Source organism: Gambusia affinis, linkage group LG06 (assembly GCF_019740435.1).
Source record: "Gambusia affinis linkage group LG06, SWU_Gaff_1.0, whole genome shotgun sequence".
Lineage (NCBI taxonomy): Eukaryota > Metazoa > Chordata > Actinopteri > Cyprinodontiformes > Poeciliidae > Gambusia > Gambusia affinis.
In genome coordinates this window covers 9615827-9636758 of record NC_057873.1, presented here as the reverse complement: position 1 = coordinate 9636758, position 20932 = coordinate 9615827, and the positions used below count along the sequence as shown (strand labels likewise).

General features: G+C 37.8%; 1 long non-coding RNA gene across 5 annotated transcripts in view; it reads left to right on the top strand.

Moving 5' to 3' along the window:
• LOC122833019 overlaps positions 1-20932 on the top strand; it is a 90182-nt gene that overhangs the window by 12252 nt on the left and 56998 nt on the right. Inside the window, exon 3 of one of the 5 annotated variants that reach the window (XR_006370921.1) lies at positions 658-776. The exons of the other annotated variants lie outside the window; for them this stretch is intronic. This is a non-coding gene — a long non-coding RNA (uncharacterized LOC122833019). The remainder of the gene's footprint in view (positions 1-657; positions 777-20932) is intronic. 5 annotated transcript variants of the gene reach the window in all.

Sequence of the window (20932 nt, the reverse complement as noted above, 5' to 3'; positions counted from 1 at the left end):
ACCAAAATAAACTCCTGCTGGCATGATTGATTTGCTTCAAATGTTACTCATTCCACCTCTTTGCCATTGTTTCTTTTCTTCTGGACAAGTACAACATTTCAGCTTAAACATAATGAGTCGTTTTAATAGCAAAACAGATGTAAACTCCCATTGGTAAACATTGGGAGTTTACCAATGAATCTACAGCAACACTGACTGCACCAGCACACCAACAGAAGTTAAATGGAAGTTCACAAGATCCAGCTTTTATTTAAATAGACCACTTATCAGATATCAGCAAGTCAATAAATATTAGCAACTCAATAAATATTTAGCTTTGAGCTAAACACCTAACTGAGCTCTTACTGAAATTTAAAAAGCATGGAATATATTTATGTTGCAAATATTTTACTGTGTTTTTAATCAGATGTAACTCTGAAATATGACTAGATGTGTACAGACAACAATGTCTTTTTGCTAAAAAAAAAAAAACATGTCACATTCAGAGCATTTTCAATTATTTTGTTTGTATAAAATGCTTTTCCAATAACTAAGTGCACCACAGAAGTGGAGTCTATCACTGTATTAGGCAATGAGTCAAACCAATGAAATTGGTGCTTACAGTATTACTGTTTCATTTCTATCATCATCATTCCATTTCCATTAATTTCCCTCCAGATCATTATAATGTGTGCCATCAATCACAAGACCGGACCAAGTGATGTGTGTAGTGATGGGAACTGCTCTGCCCCCTCCTGCTATATACAAACGTGTTGATAGAAGAGGCTCCTTTAATGGTGAATGTTCCCTAACCTCTGACCTTCGACCATTGCCAGACATAATGATTGCTGCCATACTGTTAGCGCTGACACGAAGGTCCGTATGCTGCTGTGTTATTTGGACAATGTCTTGACTTGTTTGAGAGAACAATGAATATTTCAAGGCATTTTGTTTTCTAAAATGATGAAGATGGATGGAAAATGTTTTTTGAGGTACAGAGAATACAAAGGGAAGAAAGACTTAGAATTCGAGGAGGTTTTGAATCACTAAAGTTGTTTAATTATTTCAGTCTTGCTAAAGCGAATTCATCAAATTCCCATTTGTCACTGAGACACTTTATAGGTTTCCTCAGTTTGCTTTTGCATGAAAAATCATATTTCATGTCACTCTTTCTACAAAAAATATGACAAACTGTTATACAAGAATCCAGCAGTTAAATCCAGGCGTAGACAGCGGTTTCCATCAAAAGCATGATTTCAATCCTCAGGATTTCTTAGGCAACCATTCCACATGGCTTCTATTTCAGCTGATAAACAAGTTCCGAATAAATTAAAGGCTTCGCTTCACTTTAATATATGTATTGTGCGGTTTCTCATGCAATCCTACAGCCTAGCTAGTGCTGTTGAGTCTCGGGCTAATTCAAACTCTAATCTGAGCAAGTAAACTTGAAGCAGAGCATCCAGGGCTGATGTACACAGGCTCACATCCGCATATACACACAGGCTCATCATCTGCAGTCTCATTATGTTGTTGATTCTTCATCTCCCGACAGACAGAGCTATTTACCCAGTGTCTCTGAGTCGAGGGAGAAGGATAATGAGACTGATGTGTGCAGGGGTGCGTTCTGGGTAATTTGTTTGATACAGGAGCTGATGGGAGGTGAGAAAGATCAAAAGATTAAAACAGCTCTTTTCCCCATCTTAAGCCTCCCTTGATCTTTTCCCAACCCTTCTATGGTAAAAATGTTGATAAGACAAGGATGCTCCTATCTCATTTTGGTTTTCATTTAATTCTTACTCTTTAATCTTCTGTAATTTAGATATTACCACCTTACCGGTACCAGCACAGGCAAGCAGAAAGGTGGCTTCCTGAAGGGGTTTTGCTGTTTCCTGACCCTCGACCTTCTACCGTTTCATTAGTTCATTCTGACCTTTGATCCCATAACTAGAAGCCTGAAGGGGTGCATGTTTCAGGATTCAGGTGACAAAAAGGAGTGCCAACAGAACTTTATCCCATTCATTTGTTTATTATATACAGTGCCAGAGGAAAGAATGTGTACCCCTTGAATGTTTAGATGCTTGATTGATAGAATCTAAATACATATAAATTAAGAGAAATAAAGTTTAAATTAGGACTGTGACAAATTAATTTCAATTAATTACATAGATCTTAATGTGCTAATAATTTTAATTTCAATTAATTGCATCTTTTTTTACATGTGTTTCTTGTACACTTATAAATCTGCTGCACAGGCCTCTTAACCTATGGGTGTTTAATTTTTATTTTAAAAAAACTATGTGATGGGACAATAAAAGAGATGATCAATGTAAATATTCAAATCTAAAATATTATCTTGGTGCAAAACATGTTGCTTTAAGCAAAGATGGCCCCAATACTAAAGTCAGGATTCACCGTCCATATGCTTATAGAAGTATATAAGTTTCATGAAGAAGTAGAAATTTTATTTATAAAGCACTTTTACAGCAACAAGGCCGAACACTTGTTCCTGAATGACAACGTGTTTCTGAAAAAGCTGAATGAGTACAGTAACACTTAACACCAATCTGATGACTCAATAACCTAAATAACAGATTAAAAACAATAAATATGTTAAAAATTGTTTCATAATTGATGACAGAGCTTCAGATGTCTAGTAACAATAGCTGGAGAAATAACTTGATTCTTGTCTGCAGTAAGTCAAGGTGAAGGTCAAAAAATACAACTAATAACAAATTCCTTGCATAATATATTATCTTGTAAAGCTCCAGAACATACAGAGGTATAGAAAAGCATTAAGATCCATATTTCTTCCTACTCTTACTAGAGACAATTCAGCAATACATTACACTGTCTTTCACCTCTGAAACTTTCCACAGGAAATTCTTCCCACTAAAGGAAGTCATACCATGCACCCATGCACAACAACCACAGTCTAGTCTAAGATCTCTTGGATCAAACTTTGTGTTGGACTAAGTATGAAAGAATTTGAAACAATCACTAAAATTGTATCAAATGCCTTTAAGATATTTTACTGCATACTGTAACCACAACAATTAAATGTCTTATGATGGATGTAGTTTAAGCCAATGAATATTCAATTAACTGTCAGAGTAATGTTGAACATATGCAGTCTTCAAAAATGCTTTTAAGTGGTCTAGCAGGGGAATTTTCAAAACTTTAAAAATCTAACAGCTTGTCAAGAGTAGTTGCTGAGAAATAATTGATCAAATGCTGATTTTTGTATTCAGAGAATTTATATATAGTTTATTGTTCAAGCATCTGTTTAAACAGTCTGGTCTGTTTGGCAGAAGTATCTATTATAAAATTGTACACGGTTGCAAAGTTGAGGCAGTCTTTAGGTTGCCTCTGGTCATTCAGAATTCACCATCGGAGTCGGCCATGTTCCATACAGATGGAAGCTCTTAAAAATGAAGCTGTTTTGTGGAACCACAGGAGGTAAGGGTGAAACTCAGCGGGGTTGAAATTGAGAGCTATTCATCAAATGTGTGTTGGACTTCTTCTATTTTTAAAAAGGGTAGAACAAAGATTTCATAAAGCTCAGTTATTTAAAAAAGGTGCTTGTCCACTGACTGAAAGTACCCGTTATGGTTTTGTTATTTTTTTCAAGCATCACTAGAAGAAACGTCCCTTGGCAAAAAAAATTTTCCCATTTTATTCCCTAGTGTTAAGGAAATATATTTTAGTAAGCCAACAATGTGAGGGTGTTAAACTACCTTCTTTGTCAATCCAGAAGCAAGGGTCAAGTTCAGTCAGACCTCTCCTTTGTCCATCCTCACACAAGTCACACTAGAACATCTAGACCATGCTAGAGAAAAAAATATAACATAACTAAGTTGCTGAAATATTTTATACTGATATAATTTTAAAGATGTTCCTAATATCTCTTCTTACCATTCACCAAAAGAGAAAAGAAAACATCTAGGGAGATGGATAGAAGATCTAAGAAGTTGAGTATTAAATCCAAAATCATTAAAGGATTTGAATTTGCTGACATTGCAGTTTAGAAGGACTTCACATTTAATCTGCATCTTTATAGTTCTACTCTGTTGTTTACATCAGACTAAGGCTTATAACATGTCTGACTCTATATGAGCTTAGCACAACAGCCAAGCAATTTAGGCTGAACAAACCCAAATTTAATGCACGGTTGCTAAGATGTATTCACAGCAACGGCATAAAAGGTGACATTTGAAAGGTAGCACATTAGTGAAATGCACCAGATACATTAATTCAGTGTGGCTAAAAGCCTTGTTAGCATTCACAATTGGATTCAGAATGTACAATAATGAGGGAGAGGCGAAGGCTGGGAGAGAGGGAGCACGTGGAGTGAGACAGATGCAACAAAAGGACGCAATAGTGAGAGGAGGAGAAGAGAGGAAGAGAGAGTCTTTCATGTCTCTCCTGAGTTTAAAAAGGCCTCCCTTTCATGTGAGTATTGTCATATTTTATCTGTTCTCAGTCCATTTGCCCCACCTCCCTCCCCATGACAAAAACACCACTCTTTTACTGCGGACAATCAAACGAAAAGTGCTCTGTGTCAGAGAAGAGTGATGCATCCAGATGAAAGGGCAATATGTGTTCAGGCAGCCATATGTAAGAAAACAAAAGATGCATTTAAAATAATCCTAGGAATTTAACTTTCTGATACTGCAGAGTTATATGTTTAAGATATAGCATAGTGCATTTGAAAAGCATTACATGTGAAATTAATGGAAGGATATTTATTTTCTTAAATCGTTTCTATCTTTATCAACAGGATATTATGAGTTAATTATTGGTCCAGAAGGACACTGGCACCACCACCAGTGGATGAGAGGGTTCCATCACTTCCATCCCAGCCTGGAGAGCCTCTTACTGGCCACACTAGGCTAGAGTTCTCCCCTCCGTTTGGAGGTTTGGACTTTGAAATTTTTAGGGTGTCATCCCTTTTGTAAGGCATAGACTCAACAGCGGGTGTGAAAGTTGACTACAACAGAACTTACTCAGCAAATGTGTTTCCATTTTCCCTTTTGATCATTAATCCAAATCCAAAAACCACCTTAAGCAAGCCTTCTTGTTTCTGTGTATATACAAGCTTAGTGTTCTATGTGATCAACTAAACAAACATGACAGCAGTTTACAACTCTACAAAATGCAATGCAGCTGACATGCAAGTTTGCATGACTCGCTTTTTTCAGATTGAGGCTGTCTTGGCATTGCTTCACCTGTATGTTAGCATAAAAAGTTTGTCTTCCTTTCACATAGACATGATAAAAATGTTATCTAATGAAGCAGGCAAGATAGTAAGAGCTGCAACCTTGAGAGCAGGACAGACAGCTCACCTCCATTTATGTCTCTTCTATTCAAAATCCTTTTTTACTTTGCTTCCTGAAGATTCACAACAGATTGTTCTTTTCTTCATTTCAGTTATTTGCTTTTCCTTGGCTCCCAAGACATCTACAGAGAACCTCTTTCTGTTGTCCATGGTACTTTGGGGTGTGATTTGGTTCCAGGTTACAATAGGTTCCACCTACTGATTTTAATTAGACCTGAAGTGTTGTTTTGCTCCCAGGGTGAATGCTGAGTCCGGTTCTGTTCAGTTTCCTTGTGAAGAAGGCCAAGAACTGTTGGCAGTCGCTGCGCTATAAAACACTGAGGGAGTAAGAGCTTTGGTAGAAGAAGCTGACAAGCAAAGAAGGCCCAGAAAATAACTTTTTTTCTTTTTTTTCAGATTTAGTTCATTCATACATCAGTTTGTCATAGTCAAGTTGTGCATACTGAATATTATCCCACAATATTCACTAGTTACAATCTTGTCTATTGTAATGTCTGTTACAAATATTTTTTCTTTTTATACTTATGAAAGCTTTCAAAGGATTACGTGCTCGGAGTCTGTGGAAATGAGCTTGTCTGAAGTTTGTTTTGATATTTCTTATTTATTTACAGACAGACGCACATTCTTATGCTGGAAAGGCAAGACGCCCCTCCCCTGCTGCGACAGTTTTTATTGGAATTTCCCACTCCGCTGTGGAATAGCTTTTTGAAGGATCTGGGAGTAGTGATGCAGTGCCTATAATTCAGAGGGAGGGACAGCCAGTTTTTCTTTGAAGATGTAGATGTTGAAGCTTGAGGATCCCTTTTTTTTTTCTTGTCGGCTGTTTGTGCTTTTTGTTCTCAGACAAATTAGCCGCTAACTCGGCAGGAAAAAGCAGTAAATCACAAAAATGAAGCCTGTTTTACAAGCCTAAAGAAAAACAGCTTTGGTCTCTTAAGTGTTTATGCCATTATAGGAAATACAATGTACATTTTTTTCTACTGGGTTTTCAAAGGCCAACATTCAGTTGCAAGACAGAAAAAAATATAGTTAGGTCAAAGGCAAGGCAGGGATACTCCTGCACAGGATGCAGCTCTCCATTAATTATTAAACCTAGAAATTCTAGACAGCTTTTATGTAAAATGTGTGAAGGAATGCCATTAGTGCCTGGATTTATCTAAGCAAATAGTTAATCTCCCACTGGAACCCAAACAGGGATCCAAAAAATGTCAGGGAATGACAGCAAACTAAAATATACACTGTCTAAGGCACAGCACGGCAAACTTACAGTGATAAACAACAAAAAACAATAATCTAGCTCAGAAAGAAAAAACACAATGAGTTTTTCTGAAAAACCTGAGACCTGGTAGAAAGTAGAACCAAAAGCTGCTCACTCATCCAAGACTATGTTGTCCTGACGTGACTTTTTGCTTGAAGCTCATATTTACTGAATACTTTATTAGGTTCACCCTTTTAACTGCTTGTTCACAGAAAAAAGTCAGCAAATCATTTTGGAACAGCTCAATGTATTTAGGCATTTAAGGAATGAAATAACTTCAAGCATGGCGTTATTGAGCATTTCGGAAACTGTGGATTTATTGGGATTTTAATATACAGCCACCTCTACCTTACAGAGAATAGGTGCAAAAAGAGGAAATATCCAGTAAGCATCAGTTGCATGGGCTTCTTACAGATGATCAATTTGCAAATGTACAAATTTTAGTACAAACTCAGTTTTTTTCTGTTCATTCATGTTTTTTCGTGGTAAAATTATGTCTGAAAGAAGACCTTCAAGTTCTACGTTCTACAAAAAATTAAGCAATGTTCACTGTCTCATTTGAATGCATTTAGTTGGACACTCGTTGCATCATAGATTGAAAAAAGCTAACTTTGTCACAAGTGTAATGTAGCTTCCTTTCCAGTAATTATTACCACATAGGCAACGATTGGCAAGACCAACATTCATGTTCATAACATGGATATATTGTAGAAAACTTTGCACCTCTCTTCCACATCCAAATATTTTTGGGTGTGAAAAACTGATGTTTAAAAAAATGTCAAAAGATTTATTGTAATTTCAAAACCACTTGTTCTAAACAGTGTATTTAGGAACATTTAGACTAGGATATTCTGAAAGGAACATTGTGTTACTGTGTTTACCAGGCACTTTGTCTCTGCTGGAAGAGACAGTAAGTACATGATGCCTTCTCGTTCATTTTTGCTCCAGTTTTTTTCTGTGAGGAGGAGAAGAGGAAAAAAGGGGGGAAGTTGAGGTTGTGGGAGTCTGTCTCTCATTAACATTATCTCTATGGGAGCCCAAAAATGGGTTCTGTCAGCAGAACATGGACATGCTGTCAAGAAAAGAACGTGAGAATGAGAGGGAAGTATGAGAAGAAAGAAAGTAAAGAGAGAGGTGTTACCATAGCATACTGCCAGTCTGGATTTTATGAGGAACACTCTATTTTTCACTTATTACAAGAAATCTAGTCAAAATATCTGAGTAAAATAAAAGCTTCAACACTTGAGATCTCTCTCTGTACTGACTGGAAGCATTAACACTGTAATCACTACGATGTCTTTCAGGCAGCTCTGAACACCAGCCTACTTCCTAACAACAGAGAGCAATACTTTAAATTCACTCTGCTGTCCTGTGGCCAACAGTGAACAACTGATTCACAAATGCCTAATTTTATGGACTTCTGACGGCTTGGTTGGCAGCAACACCCTGTAAAAAGAAATCCACTAAAACAGTCTGTTAGTGCCAGACACCTTGTTCTAGAGGAGTTAGACTGAGTTCGGCCACACCAGTTATGTGTTATTTACAGTTTCATGGTTTTTATGATTAAGAACGTCATAAATACAATACATTGCAAAACTATGCCCCTCCTCAAAACATTCTGGATTTTGTCACATTAAAATCCACTAAGTTCAGTGTGTTTTTGGTGAAATTTTTATATAGTAAACCAACAAAAATGGTACATAAAAGTGTTAAAACGGACACAAGGCTTTCATGCAGTTTTTGTTTTTAACTTAATAGAAAACAAATGTACTGGTCTAACCATAGTCTGAAAACAGAAGAAGCATGGCACAACTATGTAACCTACCAAAACATGACTGTGCACCTGAACTGAAATACTGGGCAAGACGAGCATTATCCACAGAAATAAGAGGTCGCTGGTTCTGCTGAAGAAGACTTTCTCCTTTTTTTAAAAAGTCTATCTATGGCAAGAAACGCTACTAACGTCAAAAAGTTCCTCCTCAAAGCTGCAGTCTCCAGACAGAGCAGAGCAGCCCTCCTCCCACTCAGCTCCTTCAGACTAGCGACAACAGTAATTAGCAAACGCCTGGTGGAACTGCAAGTCCGTTGAGCTAAACATACAAACTACATCACAGTTCAGTGCTCATAAAAAAGGTTGAAAATAGGGAGTGTTGGGAATGTCAGAAAGAGCAGGAGCTTCTTAAAGACACAGGCCTAATTTCAAAGCATTAAATTGGGAAATAAAATTACTTTTGAGTCACGTTTGATGTATACAGAATTTTTATAGCAACTAAAGGTAACATTGATACTTGACTGTACTTTAAAATGCCACTGTGTGCCTTAAAAATACACAGTGCTACACCTTTAACATGACTTTCATTCATAAACATATGTAAACATCCATAGGACATGAGGATTTCCAGTACAATATAAATCCAACACCTAAAACATTACACCTGAGACAGCATACAGGTAAAACTGCCTCTGAAGTGGTCTAAAATTATAAAGGAAACAAGCTCTTATCTTTAAATTTACCTTTAGCCCATTTGCAGACAGATAATTAGCTAAGCAAATATTTCCCTTGTTAAAAATGTGAAGAGATCTCTCAGTGACTTTATGTCTAAGTGATACCTTTGCCGAACACAGCTGACGAGCAGAACGAGTACAGCTGAATATAATTATGAAGCTTCATCAGTTCTCTTAAAGAAGCAAACGATGTGACATGAAAAACGTTGCATTTTATGGTAAAGCCTTATGCTGGCACCATGACAGGCTGTGCTTTGAATCAGTTTTGTTAAGTAAAAAGCAAAAGTTCTTGTTTTTTATTTCTGTCAGACCAACTCCTTCAGTAGGTTTGAGATCTTATGACACAAAATGTTAGGATACTAAAAAGACAAAATGTTTATCACAAAGCACTACCCAACTACAGTTATCATGTGACCTTGTCTGGTTAAATAGTTCTCTGTTATAATGGTAGATGTTTTAAATTTGACATACTGTCTCAAAGTTTGAAATGCAGTGGAGATGTTGGAGTTAGAGCGGAGGTAACACCTGCCCTATGAGTTCACAGTGTCTGCTCACAAACCATTTGGGTGACAAACAACTACAAAACCTATACAGAGGTATCAGCCCAGTTCAAATTGTCTGCCCAAATTTTTAATTCTTGGAGAGAGAGAAAAATATTAATAAAGAAAGGTGATGTATAATTTGTAAATGCTAAGAGTAATGTGACAGACTAATGGTAATGATACTAAATTTGACATCTGCTTAAGCGTTTAGCGCTAGCATTGATTAGCCTGAACTGTATCATATTCATTAAAACAGTTTGTGAAGTATGAAACCATTATGTACACAAACAACACAAAAAACTGGATGCTTTCCAAAAAATATTACTAAAATCTCATCTCGTCTCACAAACCTATATCTTGAGCTGAGACATGTAGTTTACCAGCGACAAAACTTTCTTAATGCATGAGGGATTGTACTCTTCTTTTTTCCTAAAGGATTATTCACCTACTAGATCAAAACCTATAAAAGTATTTATTTCTTTTAGTAGTTGTAGTTGGTCGTGATTGGTTTTCATGAGTGCTTATCTCCAGCGATCAGTGGCCGAGAAGCAGCGTGTACTCTGGATGGGTTGATAGTCCATCACAGAGGGCAACATGGAAACAGACAGGACAGGCAACCACGCATGTGCAGACTCACATCTATGAGTAATTTAGAGAGACTAAACAAATAAAAGCAATGTTTATGGATTGTGGGAGAAAGGGAGTAACTGGAGAAAACCCTTGCATGTAGATGGAGACCAGACCAGGATTCAATCACAGAATCATTTTGGCTGTTCTTTTTGTCTGTTTTAGCGGTGTTTGCTTCTAATGTTTTGTTCTGTGGATCAAGTGACCCAAGTGGGTTTGTAAAGTGCTCTATAAATAGAAGTTGATTTGATTAATTTGAAGCAATAACGATAACCACTACATCCCACGCAGCCCTTTTGGTAAACCACAGCAACGTAGCCTGAACTAGCACTTTGCTGTAACAGTATATCTGTTACTACAGGCCTGTAAAGCTGTTTTAAACCAGTATTGTGGAAGCAACTACACACTAGATTTTTTTTTTCTAAAGATAAACAAATGTAAGAAGTGAAATAAAAATAACCATTCTTAGATATTTTAATACATATTTTAGTAATTCTCTTTGTGACAAGCACACACAGAGAAAAAAAAAGACTAAAACAACGTGCAAAGTTATGTAAAACATGAGCTTCTATTTCAAAAATAGTGTGTATTTTTACTGTCATCACAGATCAAAAATTGAATGTCCATTAAGGCATTCTTGCTCAGTTAAAACATATGAGTCATATTTACTAAATGTCACATTTATTAAAAAGAAGAAGAAAGGCAGCTTCCATAAAAGATGGAGCGAAGTGCTCTGACAGAATCAGAGAGGTGAAAGGGGATGGATGGTGTTGAAATGAAGTGCAGATAAAAGGACCAGACAGCGAAGTGGACACTTGGGCCATGTGCAGAGCTTCAAGTCTCAAATATGTTTGACATCACTGCTGAGCCTCACAGATTTTTTTTTCTCCCATGTGCCAAACCAAACATGAAGCACATGTCCACCTTAACATATCTGTGGAATAAGCAAGTGGAGAGATGGGTGAGATGAATGTGACCAAAAATAAAATAGTGAGATGTGGGTATGTGTTGCTTGTTATGTCTAAAACATCCAAAACTGGAGAAAAACAGTTTTGTTATACATATTTTTTTTTTGCTGTGAACATGGGAACCATGTCGACAGTTCAAACACGAGAGGAGGAAATCCCCGGTAACAATTATGACAGCCAATTCTTACACATCTCTGTGTAAGAATTGGCTTTCTGTGGAAGAAAACTCATTCACTGATAAGTCAGTGAATGAGTTTCCTTATTCAAGGGATGATCAGTATCTCGCAAACACTAGTGAAGCTTTTTCTAAAGAGATACAAAATAAGCAGCCGCTGTCCTCTCACCATGTTAGCGTTCCAGTGGGAGTACATGTGGAGCATTTCAGGCTGGTGCACATCCATTAGTGCCCTGTGCTTTTGTAGTAAGGTCATCAGCTGGGAAGAAGCGTTGCTCCACGTTTCACATGATGCCTCACTGCATTTGCAACCAATTTTTGTTGAAAATATGAAAGTTGGTTCTGAAAACTGACCTCCACCAATGAGAAGGGAAATAAAAAGAAGTGAAGTAGAACATATGTACACAATGCTTTCCAAAAAATGTTAGCACCCTTTCAATATATTCACATGGCTTTCAAGTAAAACTCAGAATCTAACCTACCCAATTGTATTGTCTGGCAATCTCAACTTGGTACAGTTTTTTTATTTTTCTTCACAATTTCTCAGTTGGATTTATGATTCTTTTCTCTTTTTGCTGTAATTCATATTCATCAAAATTAACATAAATTAAACATCCGTGTAGAATGAATCTATAAAATTATTGAATACTTGATACTTTAATCTTTTGAAATGAATGTAGGACTACTTTCTGCTCTTTTTGAGGATTTATTGGCTTAAAAAAAATCCAATATCCAGGAGGTATGCATCTCGAGTTTTGACTTCCACTTAATTCAGAGCTTTTGTGAGAAATGTAGACCGCCAGCCTTCCTGCTTAAATCTATGAACTGTGACCCCTTACTGAGACAGTGGTGATGATTAACACGTGAACTTGACCGCATAATATTGACAAACCTAATGAAGGCTGGGGCATTTCGTTCTGCGACAGGTTTAAATTGGCTGACCACAATATTCTTCAATAAGCTCCCAAAAGCTGCCACAGAGTCATTAAAATATACACAAGCATAGAGTGCTGAGGCAAGAATCTTAACTATATGTGTTCTCTCAAAACATGAAAGCTCCCCTTTCTTTATTTGGATAGCTTCACAGTGGGATCTTTGATTATTTTTGCCTATAAGTGCCCAGCTGTAATCAAATCCTAACTGAAATATTTTCTTTGGCGCCTGTACCTTTCTGCATACCATTTTTACTTGCAATGAAGCATCCTATCCAGCCCTAACTTTCTTCCTATATACGGATTTCTGGAAGATTAGGGAAAACTATGCAAATGATGCTGCTCCTGCAGAGTCAAGCGAAACGTTAGACCCCAAAACAGAGGGACCGGGAGTCCAGAATAAAGACAAGAAAGTGTGGAGGAGTAGAAGAGAAAAAAAAGAAAAGAAAAGCACATCTTTGGGAATTTCCATCGGAAATCTGTGGATTATCCCAGTAGTTTTAATGAAAGTTGTCAGGATTAGGGAATGCCAAAGTCCACCAAAGCCCATGCAGGGGTAGAGACAGGGACAGGACCCTGGGGAAAAGAGTGAGAGAGTTGAATGAAAATGTGGAAACTATTATACTCCCACATTGTCTAATCAGAGGTAAAGTTTTGGTACAGGGACTCGGAGACACGAGCTCTGATGAGGTTTGGGGATGAACTACAAGACAGATGATAGACTACAAGCCAGTGAAAAAGAACAGCTATAGCTAAAACTTCCTCCTAAAGAAACGGTTTACCACTTTAAATGTGACAAGTTTCCTGCAGTTCAACCTATTTAACATATTTTGAAAAAGTTGCAACAAGTTGATGGTACAAGTATGCACACTTTTAAACTAACATTATTATATTTTTACTTTGTAAAAACACCTTTTGATTCAGTTTTGGCATCCAGTCTTGAGCACCCCTGCCATAGAATATTGAGAATCAGATTAAACATTAATCCTCTCCAGTTGGATTTTCTTGACATTTATTTCATTTAGCCAAAGTCATAGTTTACAGAGAAGATCTCATTGTGTAAAGGTATCGATCAGGGCAAAACTAATAATTGACAAAAGAGACAAGATTGGAATTTCCTGTTAGTCCTGTTTGTGTTCCTCATGTGGCAACTATTATCCAAATGTCTAAACCAAAGGTTAGGTGAAGTAAAAAGAAGGCCTGGTAAAAATTTCACAAAACTTTGCATTATGATCTGCTTCATCTTGAAAATGTCATGAGGACACCGGTGTCCTCAAAGAATTTATAACTAGGGTTGACAGCTAAGGGGTTAAACCAAACTGGCACTGTGGAACTGGAACTAAAAAGACAACTTTCAGACAAAAACAACACAGCACATCACCTAAAGAACACCACACCTGCGGTGACATTATTATGATCCATATTTGCTAAAATGGAACTGTTTTTTTTTTTTTTTGGCTTATTTTTGCACATTTTGGATCATAAACAGTTCTACATATCAGTCAGATTTATTTTAAAATGCTCAGGTGTCTGCAAAAAAGCTGCAGATGGCTTTGAATAAGAGGTGTTGATATGAATGGTTTAATGCTTTAATCAAAAGGTATTTCAGTGTCCACACTTATGCAACCAGGTTGATGCATGGTTTTTTTTGTTTTTTTTACATATCACAGAAACCAAGTATTTTACTATAGAAGTGTGTATTTTTTTAATTTATTCTTTAATGGCTCTAGGACAAAGGACTGGAGTTGTATCAGACATACTGATTAGCCACGACATCACCTATTCCTCCCAACGTTCCTGCTGCTGCTCTTGTTCCGCCTCTTCTTCTCTGTCCGTTATAAGATGGTCACCTCAGTGTCGGCCGTGATGGCTAAGTGGGAGCTTGAGCACTTCCTTAATCAATCTGGGTAATAGAGTGGGGCTTGCCAGCCGCATACACTACTCAACAACCTGTCAGCTCTCATTCCCAGTCATTCTCTCAGTTCATCGAGGCCTTGAGCTGTCTCTCATATGCAGCGGCAATGGAGGTAAACAAATTTAACACATCTTTGCTGATACACATGCACCGGTAGAAAAAAACCACACATCAAGAATAGATTAGAACAGTGGTGCGTGAATATGCAAACACACAAAAAATGATGAATTGCTCCAGGCACGCTCACGTGTTGCTCTCTCAGGGGGATATAAGCGAGCAGCTGGGAATGTCACACATGCAATCTCTACAAGCCAAACTAATAAAGAAGAGGATGCGGTGTGGGTGAATACCTCGATAAGCTCTGCGTAAACACTCCCCTCCTCTAAAACTCTGCATTTTAAACATGCTGGTCAAGGAAAAGTGACAATTAATGCAGTGGCGATGAAGCAGGAGTGGCTGGGTCGACTCCAGATGCTCATCAATGTAATGACACATAGCACAGCTGTGCATAAAAACCTATACAGTGTATGTCCTGGTGAGTCAAATGAAGATGTTCCCCTGTCGAGGGCTATCACCACTGACCCCGCAGTCAATATCCGGCCACATGGGCCTGCTTTTTCCAATGTATGTCCCATATCCTGCTCTTTCTCATCCTTCATCTATCAGCCTTCTTACACTCGCCAATCATCTGTTTTTTTCCTTCTCTCCACAAGCATCTTTCCTTTCTTTTTTATTTTTTTTCATCCCTCATCTTATCCACTGACCCTCTCCAAATGGCCTCAAGATGTGGCTGCCATTCATTTGCATTTAGTTATGTCTCAAGTAAACACATATACCAAGAAAACCTTAGTCTTAGTAATGCTGACCATATTTCTGTATAAGAGTCCAATGGAGTTGGCTGACCGAAAGTTGACTTCTGTAATGTCCAACTAGGAACAGATTTTGGCATCAAAGAGTAAAAAGGGGGTTTAGAAATGTTTTAATAAGTGATTGAGGTCCACACTTCTTTTTTTATCTTTTTGAGTGTCTGTGCTCCATGTTTATAAGACGTATTCAAAAAGAAACAGCTGGTTTAGATATTTTATTATCAACAAAACTAATTTACATGTTCAGTTCTCTTTATAAAATACTTCAAGCGAGATCCTGTCTCTCTAAAAATCTCAATCTAAATTCCCAGGCAGTCTTGCCCACCCACTTTGTTGTATTATTTTTAAAATACACTTTGTAGTCATCTTTTTTGTACTTTGCTTACATGGATTTATTCATTCCAGAGACGCCACCTCGTGAAGCACAATAAATTACAATTTGCAGTCAGCTAAACGTCTCAGCTGTTAAACTAGAACATGATTTTCACCCGAAACTGGAGGTAAATTTCTGCAGTTATTCAAATCCCTCTTTAAACTCCCCCAAAATTGAGATTTCAAAGCAGATTATGATGTTATGATCATGTCGTATGTACTTTAGACCTATGATGTTTTGCATGATTTGTGTTAGTGACTCAAGTTGTTCAAAACGTTTGAGCATTAAGCTAGAAATTATTACACAACCAAGTTTCATACTTTCTGATTGCAAATAAGAAAACGGATTGTTTTGGTGCCAAATAGCAATAGAGTCCAATAATATCTCTCTCTCCATTTTATGTATTAAAAACCCTCAAGGGAGATGTTTACAACTAGATGTTCATCATGGATGGCCGAATGAGATAAAAATCATCACTATTGCTAATCAATACCATACACTTCTATTATGTTCTAAGTGCTGCAGCCAGGATGGATGGAAAAACTAAGGGTTGGTTAGCAACATTTCTAATCAATATTCTGACTTCAGGGCAAGGTCACTTTGGAAAATCTGACTTCAAACTTCAGAGAAAATGCACCATTAAATTAAAAAAAAGCAGAAAGAACAAATGCAGAATGACTTAAAATCTTCTTCTTTTTTACATTTAAGTATATAAGCAGTATAAAGTTAACCTAGCTGGACCTTCACCCCCAACATCTTGTGCTAAATCCACAAAGAGCAAATTGTGTACTTGACATTTTTCAAATAAAAATTTTAAATTGAGGGAAAGACTGGTACCTGATCTCCCAGAAGGGATGCCAATCTTTTTCAAAAGCCTGCTGGACAGTTGTAGCCAAAGCAGAAGATAGAATATAGATTTTCCATTGTGGATGCTTTATTGACACAACAAAAGCTGCAAATATGCAGGTTTGTCAGATAAACCTCCAATTTAGATGCTGCATTTATCTTGAACACTTTACCATGAACCTGAGGTTTTCACTTTCTGTGGATGAAACTCCTGAAGAGACACACTAGGCTTTCACTTATGTGCAGCAGAGCACAGCACTAAAAGTCACCATGTTTGGACACTTTTTATATTCACAAGGGTATGTCCATAAATGTGTGATTATAGACACTGTCAAACTGTAAAAAAATAAAAAAATAAAAATAAAAAATCCACTCACCACCTATGATTAGCCGCTGAAACAAACTGCATTACTGTAATGTTCATTATCTTACGAGAAGTTGCAAAGAAACTAAATGGATAGAAATGAGCACCAAGTGATTGTCCTACATAATGTCCTCAGGTTACTTGCCTAAATGGATTTGATGCAGGGAATACTCAGAATAAAAAGAAGGATGCATTTGGGTTCTAGATGTGGTGGTTTTGTTTTTAATATCAGAATTCAAAGGTAAGCATGAAAGAGTAAAGTGAAGTAAAGTTCTGGTGCTGATTGGCTACGTCTGCCGCCCCTTCGTGTAATCATCCTCCCAGTCGGCACCCCCAGTGAATGCCAGCCTCTCCGCTCTCTTTCAAGGGAGGAATTCTCCCTGTAATCCTTCCCAGCTGTGGCAGATTGCACGGTCAATTAAAGAAAAACCGTTTGGCTCTCGCCCCAAACGAGCCGACCACATGTTGCAGCCCGATCTCCCCTCCACTTTACCTCCATTCCCTCTGGGACCTCACCTCTGCAGGGTTAGGGGTCACAGCGCTTGTCAGTTGAGCTGATAGAAAAACATGGGGACTACAGACGAAATGAACAATTAGCCCTACCCTGGACTGAGCTTCTCTGCCAAGGCAGCCTCCCACAAGGTCAAGGAGGCTACGTCCCACATCCTCACCTACAGTACAGTAGAGAGCAGCTGTCAGTGAGGTGATTTACCTCTCTGTGCTTCCACCCTGTGACATGCTGATCATTTTATGTAATGTATTACTGCTAGAAAGGGGGCGGAGGGCGAAGCCACAGTTGTTACATGGTGTTATTATCTCGGAAAGTTGTGGAAGCAAGGATGTCTTGGAATGTGCATAGCTTGGAGTTGAGTTAAGAAATAGAGGTCAAGGATTTAATGAGGTCATAAATTTATTATCATGTTGCTCAGAAAGAGGACGGTGAAGAAGAATTTGATTGGAAAAACAAACAGGGGTCGACACATTGGGTTGTTTCCGAGCGGTGGCCTTCCAGTGACTCCAGGATGTGTGCAGCCATGTTGCGACTTGCATCCGTATCGTCCACAGTGTTTGTTTGTCTCGCTAATCCCCGATGGTGCAGCATCCCCTGACATTGGGAGCACGAAATTGAAGTGGGGACCTTTCTTCCCATAACACAAGGCATAAACAGGAAATCTAATCACGGCACCACAAAAATGCAGATCTTGATACTGTAATAACACATAACCAACAGTATGTGTTCTGTGGGGGCACATGTGGGGGTAAAGAGAACGCGGCCACTACGGACTTGCCTCCTGCATTTGTGCATTCCTGCTCACAGGCGTCTGGACAGCATCACTTGGGCTAGTAGAAACAGATGCTCTTAATGTATTCATATCCTAAAGAATTATTTAAGGGTTTTTTCTATTGAAAACCTTGACCGTGCAGTTAGCTATGTATGGTGTACGACATAAAAGCATGTGATTGGGTCAATTAATTACAGAATATATAATATACACAGACTGAGAAGAAAGTGTACTGAGGTAAGACTTAGCACCATTCCAAATAACTTAACACTGGATACTTTACGGCGAGGCACATCAAACAAAGCAATCAGATGATGCAAACGCTGGGAAGCTGAATGCATTCCATATTCCAGCTGCAGCTAATGCTTAGTATTGATCGTATAACAGCACTGCTGTCTTCACATCCCTTTTTCTGCAAGAAAATAAAAACATTGGTAGGTTAGAAGCAAAAACATCAAGAGAGACCAGTAGCAGAGTAACAGATGGGAAGAACCACCTAAAAGAAAACAGCAAGCGTTGCTTTCCCCATTACTGTTTCAGACTTGATAGGAAGCAGAGCAGGAGTGTGGCGGCTCGTATATGAATCCCAGATCTCCCGTTCCTGTCTTAGTTTTTCCAGTCATCTGTGTAATAGCGAAATCAATGTGAATGAAGTCAACCGGCTGTCTCTATTATGATTGTCTTTCTGTTAAATCTCGAACATAAATGACAGAGGTTTGTCTGAAACTCCAGATGGGGGGCTGTTTAAGTTGTAGGCCAGCTGCTTGATGGGTCTGATTCATTTAGCATGCTCTCAATCAAGAAAGGTCCTCCTTTAATATCCCCAAGAAATGTCAGCACCTTCGTCTTTCTTCCTTTTCCTGATTTTTCCCTCCTAAATTCTCCATTCCCCCCACTGTGAACCTGCTTTCAATTCCCTCTGTGTGTTGACAGACACTCTCATCTAGGCGGCCTTGTTTTCTTCCTGTGCTTCCACATTTTGTGGAGGTTGAAGGGGGGTTAAAGGTGAAAGGTTGGGTTCGTGCCCGGCGCTGTCTCGGCCTCTGTCAACACAACCTCTGCTCTGTGATAGCATTTTCTGTGGAAAAAGAGGAGGGGCGGTGCGCTGGGGAGTAGTCAAGGTAGTCAATTAGCGCCACTGTGGTTGGCTGACATGCCACAGAGTGAGCACTACCTGTAATATCATACGTACTGGATGTATGCCGGAACATGAGGCATAGGGGAGGAATATTTCTACTCATGACTTTTCCCTCACAAATATGCGTGTTTGAAATTTTCTGAAAATTGCCTCTCAAAATTCAACAAATCAGGCATTCTGAACAAAAGTTTCACAATGTGGCAGATGTGATGATATGATTTAAGCAGCTGCCACTTTTCCAGGCCTGGAATAAAAAAAAGGTATAAAAGGTATAAAAAAGATCTAATATAAAGGGTTAGAATGAATGAAAAGTAATAAAAATAAGATTAGGTTTTTAATTTACTTTGTAAAACCTATTAAAGTCTGTCACTGATTTGTTTACACTTAAAGTAAAGGTTTCATGGACATTAAAACTATGTTTTGAAGAAAATTATCAGTGTAGAATAAAGCAGTCTAGATAAGAGGAGTGGTTGGTCCAAATACCAAAAAATCTAATTGAAAATGCTTTTCATTTCATTTCATAATGTTTTACTAAGTGATTTAAAGGTTTCATAATATTCATTAAACTTTTAACAAATGTCAACTCAGACCAATAGAGACTAGTAGATGACTATGAATTTCATCTTTTTGATGTAATTTCAGTCAAAGTGAGTCACATTTCCTAATTGTCATCTCATATGAGTTTTTGATATCAGTGTTATAGCATGTGAAAACAAGCATTCCTGTTATGTTTGGGTCCTCCTAGCATTGCCACCTGACAACAAGGAGCTAAGAAAGACCTACAGCAAAAAACAAAAGAAAAAAAAGAAAATTGGAGGGGGGAAAAAAAATCCCAGACTCCTCAGTGTTTGTGTAATTCACTGGTGTTGAGTCACATCTGGCACAGGTCTGTGATGTTTTCCTTAAGAGGCTGTTTGGTTTTTCTTCCACACAACCACATACCACATTGAATGAATCTCAGAAACAGTAGGCTGCAATTTCATTTAAGGAAGAGCTGCTTTACAAATGTATGCAGTTGGCGCTTAGGAGGTTACCCACTGCAAAAATCAGACCTATATTATTGTCTATACAATTATATCCAAACGAGTTTTCATTTTCTTCAGAAAATGTGGCTTTTAGGGTAGAAACACTAGCAGGGTGACCTGTCCAGGGCGTACTCTGCCTTTAGAAAATGGGTAGATGGAAATTTCAAAATTGTTTTTATTTCTTAAATCCCAGAATAATAGAGATTTATGTTGTTGTTTTTTTTCAAAGTTAGAAATTTACATACCTTTCCTTAATAATCTATTATCAATGTCAATTATACTGTATGGCTTTTGTCACACTTTGGATTTCTTTCCACAAGCTTTTTACAACAGTTTACTATTTTCCATGCAATCGTATTTAAGCCATGATCTTTGGCACATTTTCCACTAAAATAAATTATTTTCTGGGTTGCAGAAAGGACTTAAACTCTCCAATGAATGGAATGATGGATGTTCGCCTGGCGGTTATATTTGCATATAATTGTTTGAAACGATAAACTTAAAACCTTCAGGCTTTGGAAAATTTACCCAAGCATGAACTACAGACCTGTGGAAGTTTTTTTTTTTTTCTTAACATTTTTATCTGTGCTTTCCAAAATTGTCTAAAGGGTTAGTAATAATAGTGTTCATAAACTTGACTTAATAAATAAATAAAAGTTCTCTAAATAAATATACTGTTCCTTAGCCATGCATTTCATAAATAAAAGTATATTTTTTTTATACCTATCTGACCTAATTTGTCCTTTTGATTGATAGTCAGTAAATGCAGAAGGCCCTGACTGACAGTTCCCAGCAACTTAC